Source organism: Hesperophylax consimilis, chromosome 22 (assembly GCF_061612785.1).
Source record: "Hesperophylax consimilis isolate HC1 chromosome 22, BYU_Hcon_1.0, whole genome shotgun sequence".
Lineage (NCBI taxonomy): Eukaryota > Metazoa > Arthropoda > Insecta > Trichoptera > Limnephilidae > Hesperophylax > Hesperophylax consimilis.
Genome location: NC_142857.1, coordinates 25,210,072 through 25,218,098, shown reverse-complemented (window position 1 = coordinate 25,218,098; position 8,027 = coordinate 25,210,072). Strand labels below are relative to the sequence as shown.

The following is an 8,027-nucleotide window of genomic DNA, read 5'->3' as shown; positions in this document are numbered from 1 at the left end:
GGCGATAAGGTTTGAATTCCCGATTAACACAAGCTGCCTGTTTTGATTTATGCTAGAAAAAACATCACCAAATAGTGTGTTTTATTTTGAGAAATTCAGGCACAAATATTTAAATGTTTTTCAATTATTTTCTAAAGAAATTAATTTGCCACATTGTTTAAAATTCTTCACCGATTGCTTTGAAATTTTGACACAGCTTTGCATTCGAATACGCATGTGTTTTTAACTACATACCTATATTATATAGATGTCACCTGTGACAGGAAAAAAGAGGGGTTTTTTTTTGTAAAAGAGCGCCATCTGCTGTACGTAAAAGCAACTCGCGCTATTGTTTCTCTATCAGGCACATACAAACTAAGCCACAGCAATACGTGGCGGGGTACGTTATACAATAAAACCGTAACCGGAAAGGGGTTTGTAAGTAAGAGTAAACTTTAAAGCTTTTTTTATAGGCCTAATACTTTATTTTTCTCTGGTTTTATAAAAAAACTTTTTAAAAAAATGCTCGATTAATTTGAAGGCCGAGATGAGTTTTACTCGCAGTATTTAATTAAATTTCTAAGCAATCAAATTTTCAAATCAAAAACATGTGATTTTGTATTACTTCGTGGTGCTTCGCCTTAAATAAATTGCATAAAAAGTGTGTTTAAAAATTACTATGGTATAAATTAATTTATTAAGTTATCTTATAATGTAACACATCTTCTTTTAATTCTTAGAAAAGATTATATAATCTAGTTTTATTTGGATGTGTATGTGGGATGAAGGTGCGAGAGTTACTGATGTTGAAATTAAGAAAATACATATAATGGGCACACTTATATCTATTTTTATTTATTTATATAATAGTATGAGTGGGCTATAGGTCTCACAGTTAGAGTTGAGACAAAAAACGCGTCCTGTGTATTGGTGTATGCATTGCCGTCAGGCTTTTGTCTTGCTTGTGTCTACTCATTGTTACTAGCTAGACAAAGACAGCAGGTGTAACAATAATATAATTTATATAATAATATTAATCTTTTCATTCAATCTTTTGAATATTGTGATGTATGGTAATAAGTTGGGTATTCAAGCGATAGATGGCACTAGTCATAAAGCTTACTCCAGAGTCTGACAGATGTCACTAGAGTGTAGCAATTGCCTGTGGGATATTATTGACAGACAACAAGCTTCTAGAAACAGAGAATTACCAACCCTCGGGTAATGAACAGTGTAGCTAAATCCAGACTTAATTATTGAACGTAAATAAAGACAATTACAAGTAGAACCTTTTACTTTATCAAAGAGTTCCCAACACAGAAATCTGCAAGTAAAGCAGAGACATAACAAATGTTAATATTCAAAAAGCTTTTGGAATGTTTAAAAGCGTGTTCTTTTACTAATTATTATATACTACCACCTTACTACGCCCTTGAGGTGATTTCTCACAGAAAAGGCGCTATATAAATTAGCCAAATATTATTACCAGTGAAAAATCACAATATATCTGAATTCTTGACAAATCAGTTCCAATTTTGAAAACGCCAATTAACCGCTTTGTGCTTTTGAACGAGTCACGCTCGCGCGCTAAATGCGTTGCAATTTCTGCTAGCCAGAGTGACGCTCGCCGGTTTCGACTCGCAGCGTTCTATTTTTAGCTAACACGAGTAAGGCTTGTCAAAGTTAGCGATGTATTTTACGCAGTTTAAATTTGCCTCAGAGATCGGTCGTCTTTTTGAACGGCTTATATCATTTTTACCATATTGTTATAAAAAAAACCCTAGCATTAAGTGGTTAAAATATTATATTGCAGGTACCTACTTTATCTCATATCTGAATTCTTCCATACATTGATTCCAATTTTGAAAACGACACTTAAATTTAAAGCAAATTTGAGTTCATCGAATGAGATCTTATGCAGGAATTAGTAACACTTAATAGCATCACAAATATCCAAAATTTGTTTTTTTGATAGGTAGGTACCTACATTATTGCTTATATGAATCCTTCACATAATCAATTCCAATTTTGGAAATGATACTTAAATTAAAGTCAAATAACAATGTTAATAATTGAAACATGATCTACGCAAGCAATGCATCTGTGTTAGGAGGTACTTTGTTCAAGTCAACTCTGCTTGTGATACCTATTGATTTATTTTTAATTTAAGTTTGATAATAATGATGAATACTATTCAAAACGTAATTAATGATTAAAATAATGATAATCTGAATTATTGTTTTTTATTTATACATGTTCTCCGCGCTAATTTGTGAATAGTGAAGATTACAAATTTGAGGTAAAAGTAAGTATAAAAGTTCATGTGAGCAGTTTTACTGTTTTGCAACATGCATAAAAGATAGTTGCTGAACTGTCTGTAAGTGACGTTAAAAATGTCGATTGTCAATGCAGAATCGTTACGCAGTTAAGTCGCTCTGTTGATTGGCGCGTTCTGATTGACAAAAGTCCTCGCTTTCGGAGTATAAAAATATTTCAAGCTGTAAACATATTTTGTCGATCGCTCACGTTTCCATAATGTTATGTTTGCACTATATTGTGTAAAATCCGTTTTCTGAACCAGCGAAAATTCTGGCATTCTGAAATTTGCATGACTTTTTATATATTGAATTTCTAGGTCGAATCAGCTGTTTTTTTAATTTTCATTCCGTTGCATATATTAAATAAAACAATGTTTCTATTGAAAATATGATTTTTTATTTTTATTTATTAATATTATTTACAGTAATTACATACATTCATATTTTATTTACAATTTATATTATTATTTCTAACTAATACTAATATGTGCAATTTGACAAAATATATAGCAGATTTTGATAAATCTTTGTATAGCACAAGAGTCCAACTGCTGGGAGTCGAGGTGGAAAGAACCTGGCTATTAAGATCCGGTCACCAAACACATGTAAAGCCATTTCAAGCTATGTTTCGATTCTGATGGTGGTCTTTCACCAGAGCGTTTTTGATACTGTAAGTATCTACCACTTTGAATTATGCGACACAAAATTTGTAATGCACTTTTCATAGATAAAATAAATATGTTTACAAGTGACGAAATGACAAGCAAGGTTATTATTAAGATACATTATTTCATTGCCAAGCGAATAAAGTATATTTTAGTATGCTAGGAGCATTTTGTAAGGTACAAAGAATCATAAAATCGAAGACAGTGCGTTGAGATACCAGCATATCCGCTACAGGTATATTGGCACACCAAAGGTTAAAGCCAATGAATCCACCTGTGTTTCACCGAATTATCACCACCCAAATGTGGGTAGCGATCGCTCAAGGGCATTAGTGGTGCTACCCAAATATGGGTAGCTATCTCTCAAGTGCATTACAGTGCTACCCAAATATGGGTAGCTATCGCTCAAGTGCATTACAGTGCTACCCAAATATGGGTAGCTATCGCTCAAGTGCATTACAGTGCTACCCAAATATGGGTAGCTATCGCTCAAGGGCATTACAGTGCTACCCAAATATGGGTAGCTATCGCTGGAGTGAATTACATGCCAGTTGTTAGGTTTATTTTATTTTTATGTGATTCCTCACATCAGAACTAGAAGGACTATTGCAACCATAGTTTTTGAAAATGTTACGAGGCTGAAGGAAGAGGAAGGTAGTTGTACAGATTTGGTTACTAAACATAGATAAAGTCATTTTAATCGGTATTTAGGTTCTATAAATGATGGTATCTCACCAGGATAATATTGAAATATTATTATGTAGGTATGTATGATGAAAAATAATTCATTAAAATTACAATTGTGATTTTTTTAAAGATAGACTAAGGACGGGTTGTTTCGGAGAATTTGAACAATTCATCAAATTTCAACGTTCATTTTCGGGTTCTGTGAAAGTTCTATTCAAGTTCTGTTACCATATCATTATAGGCTAGTTGCTTAACATAACTTAAATAATAACAGAACTTGAAAAAATCTTTCACAGAACTTGAAAATTAACTTTGAAATTTGAAGAATTGTTCAAATTCTCCGAAACAATCCGTCCTAACATTCCTGGGTTACAAATAACCTGACAATATTTGAAAATCTCCTAGTACCACCACACTAAGCGGAAAATGTTGATTTCGTTGTGATGGATGACTTAGCCAGCCGAGGAATTGAACACAGTGCACCTGGGTGGGACCCAAATGCGATTCCAACTCAGCCACTGACCGCTTTTCATATTTTTTATCATCATCTCATTGAGATCAACATCACAATCACAACTCTTGGGCCCAGAGCAAAGCATCTTCATGTTCTGCCACAGACATAATCTTCATATTATTTATTTGAGATATTTATGATAATTTTAATCGACAAACATAATCTAGCTAATTAGATAAAAATAAATATCTTGAAAGCAGTAATATTTACATAAACATCTTAGTTAGTTTTGGGTGTTTCATAAAAAATCGAATGTAACGTTTTCATCAAAGTGCCAATCAGCCCCATTTTGTATTTTTGACATTTGTAAAGTCCCCGATTCTTGAATACTTAGGGCGAGTTGTTTCGGAAAAGCTGAACAATTATTCAGATTCCCGAGTTCTATTCAAATGTAAGAAAATCTTCACGTCGATTTTATTCAAATACAAATTGGGTTGTTTCAACTCCGAAAAAGCTTCCGTTATATTTGAATAATCCGTTCCAGTGTTCCCCGCCGAATCGGACAATTATTGCAGAGAGTTCGATAGGAATTCATTTTTAGGCCGCAACACTCACAAGTTGTCTATGGAAGGCGGGCAAAGGTCCGTCTTCTGTCAGATTTCTTTGCTCGTATGTTGTGCGTAATATTTTTTTACAAAATAAATAAAACAGTGAGTATAGTTTTTATTGGTATTCAGTTAATAACGTATTTAGTAAAGTTAATATGGTAATATGCAATCGTATTACTGATTTATTCTATCTTTTTCCAGGATGGGAAGTTCTTCCTAAACATAACCTAAAAGCCACTGAAGAAAATGGTGCTCAAATGACACCAGAATCGTGGAAACAGATAGGAAATCAATATAATGCCCAGGGAAACTATAGTTAAACCAAACTATAGGACTGTAAAACATTTAAACGCTGTTTATGTAGTTAAAACTTTGTGCCAGGTTGGTAACAATTGATATATACTTGATATTTCTAATGCTTTATTGAATTTCCCTAACGTTATTAATAATTAACGCCCTACGAATAACTTTACTGAGAGCACCCTCAGTTTCTTGTTATTATCTGACATAATTCTTAATTTTGTGTTTTTTTTTTATCATGTACCATATAATATATTACATTATATTATATTATTAATACTTGTTTTAGCGTCATCGCAGTCCAAGAGATAAAAAAATACATATGTACTGAAGGAATGCGACAGAGTTTATGATGTTATGACAAGTCTGTGTTTTGGATGATGGCTGTTCCTATGCAGAAACCAAATTATCTCCATGTGTCCATATCAACTCTCAAATTAAACGTTCAAGGGAAATGAACAAAACTGTTTTCGTCAGCAAGAACCGTATTATTATGTACTGTTAATTTGATATAAGTGCTATATTATTTTGATATTCACTCTCAATGTATTATGGCAAATAAACATTGTACCGTCTACCCACATACAACTACATATATATATAAAACATATTGTACCGATGTTACTTATAATTTACAACGTGGAAGTTTTTCCCCTATAAATAAATAAGCATTTGAAATTATATAACATGGTTTCGTTTTATTTCTTATTTATCAGAAGTTGTAATATTGAGAACAATAGTCTTTTTATTATAATATATTTATTTTATTTTTTATTGATACATCAGAATAACTTTTTTATAAAGTATGATTTGGTAATGTGAGCCTCACTCTGTACGCAACCCGTGCTGAGGCCCTCATTTCATTTAATAATTTTATGTATTTGTAAATTTTATACAGCCATGACTAGTGGTAATGAAACTTTGATATTGCTTCTCAACACATATTTTATATCTGAAATTAAAGAAATTTGTTTTTAACTGTCTTCTAAAAATTTTAATGCCAGTTACAGGTTTATGCTAATTATGCAACATCCCAAACTATGAAACATTCATACGTGAGGGTAACTAGTCTGTTCAAAGGCCAGACAGGTACGATTGTCCTTCACGCAGATATCAGCTTAGTATGACTGTGCCAGTCCGTTCATTGCTTTATTCTTTATTTATAAAGTGAACTCTTTCTGTGACTCAAATCCAGTGTAGGAAATCATGTAGAAAGGTGGGGTATATAATGAACATCCCGTGGACACTATATAATATGTAGTCAAATATTTATTAGGCAGACTAGCCCACAAATATTTTACCAAAATATCGTTGGAAGACATTTTATGGATTGTTGTTATAGTATAAAACCATTCCGCCATTTCCGCGGGGGCAGGCAGAGAGGACAGACTTCCAAACAAGTCGGTCTTGGCACAGACTCCTTGCCTCATTCATACTCATACATCGTCTCGTACATACTTTTCTGTTATTCCGGCTCTTGACATTCGCCGACTCAAGTATCTGTCTCACTTGATCGAAAATGTCAATCACATGAAGAATGTTTGTTAAAATATCAATTTTTTCAGTCGGCAATAGTTTCTGATACATTGGTAGACAAGAGAAACAAACTTGCACCTTATGAATGTTTTTACCAGTTTTTTTATCATTTTCAATCACTGAAACCAACGATACAAAAGCGAATTTCGACAATATTATGTGTAGAAAAGATATCTAAACTTCTTCCCACAAAACCTTTAACTTCATAAATTTTAATCGTTAGGTTTTATTTGCGTTATTTGTCAAAATAGTCGGGTCGTTATCACCATTAATAGGTACATTGTATTGCATAAAATCTGTCAGATCGCAATTGTGACGTTTGCGCATGCGTCAATCTTTATCAAAATGGCGGATCGCGTTAACCGGCCGATTTTGGGTGATCATATTTTCATAAATATTTCGTTGAATTTTCTCTTGACGGACGATGAAACAACCCAATTTATGGAAAATTAAGTGGATTGACGTTGTGATGACTTCCTCACACGTGATTTTTTCCGAAACAACTCGCCCTTAGTTTTTAAGTTCCTAGAAAAATGTGTGTTGTTTTGAAAATAATATATGTACATTTGGAAACGGTAATTATATGAAATTCCCTCCATAGAAAAAAATCGCAAAATGCTCCGAAAATTATTAAAAACACATTTTATTCTGTTATTTAACATGAAATTCAGTGTATCTTTAAAAGAAAGATGTTTGCTCTGTTTTAAACAAGTTGTGTATTATTAAATACTAGTGGATCCCCTGCAATGCTCCGCTATTGTCTTTCTCGGGCACCTCTGACTTCTTCCACTTCTCACCATTCACTTTTTTTTTATTTTAGGCTGAATTTTTATATATTAAGAAGATGTTATTGAACATTCCAGACTATTCCCGAACATTCCAGAATGTTCCGAAATGTTGTGGAATGCTCTCGAATACTCCAGAATGTTCTGGACTGTTCTAGAAATATCTAGAGGGTGAAACTTCCAGCCCATATTTCTTCAAAAGCACGCCCTTCAGGTAAAAATGGGAACCTTTTCCATGGATGGGGGATAGAGGGCTACCACACCATATAACTCCCTTGATAGTACCGGGACTCGTTTCTGAGTTTTAGCGGGAGATACATTGTACACTTACTTTTATAATACATATAAATTGATTTTCACAATTTTCGAATTTTCTCTAACATTCATATTTACATATCTCCCTTTCAAACCATCTTCTTCTTCTTTTTGAACGCTTAATACAAAGCCTTAAATGTCATGTGTCGCGTGAAGTCATGTGCATCTGTAACCAAATTGCGTAAAAAGCTCAAAGTGCGTGGTGGTAACGACAAAATGTTTTCATTACTCAGCAAACACTAGTGAAAGCCAAGGAATAACTTTTCATTCGAAAATAGACGCATATTACTTATTATTTATATAAATAAAAATGTTCGTTTGTTCAAAATCTTAAATCTCCAAAAGTTCTTCACTGATTGCTTTGAAATTTGACACAATGT

The 8,027-nt window shown here is 33.1% G+C and overlaps 1 long non-coding RNA gene across 1 annotated transcript; it reads left to right on the top strand.

The window, feature by feature from the left end:
• Positions 1-4,729: 4,729 nt before the first annotated feature.
• On the top strand, positions 4,730-5,546 carry LOC149413360 (uncharacterized). Its single transcript, XR_016304256.1, has 3 exons — positions 4,730-4,813; positions 4,913-5,092; positions 5,301-5,546. It is a non-coding gene; the product is annotated as an uncharacterized LOC149413360 (long non-coding RNA).
• Positions 5,547-8,027: the final 2,481 nt, after the last annotated feature.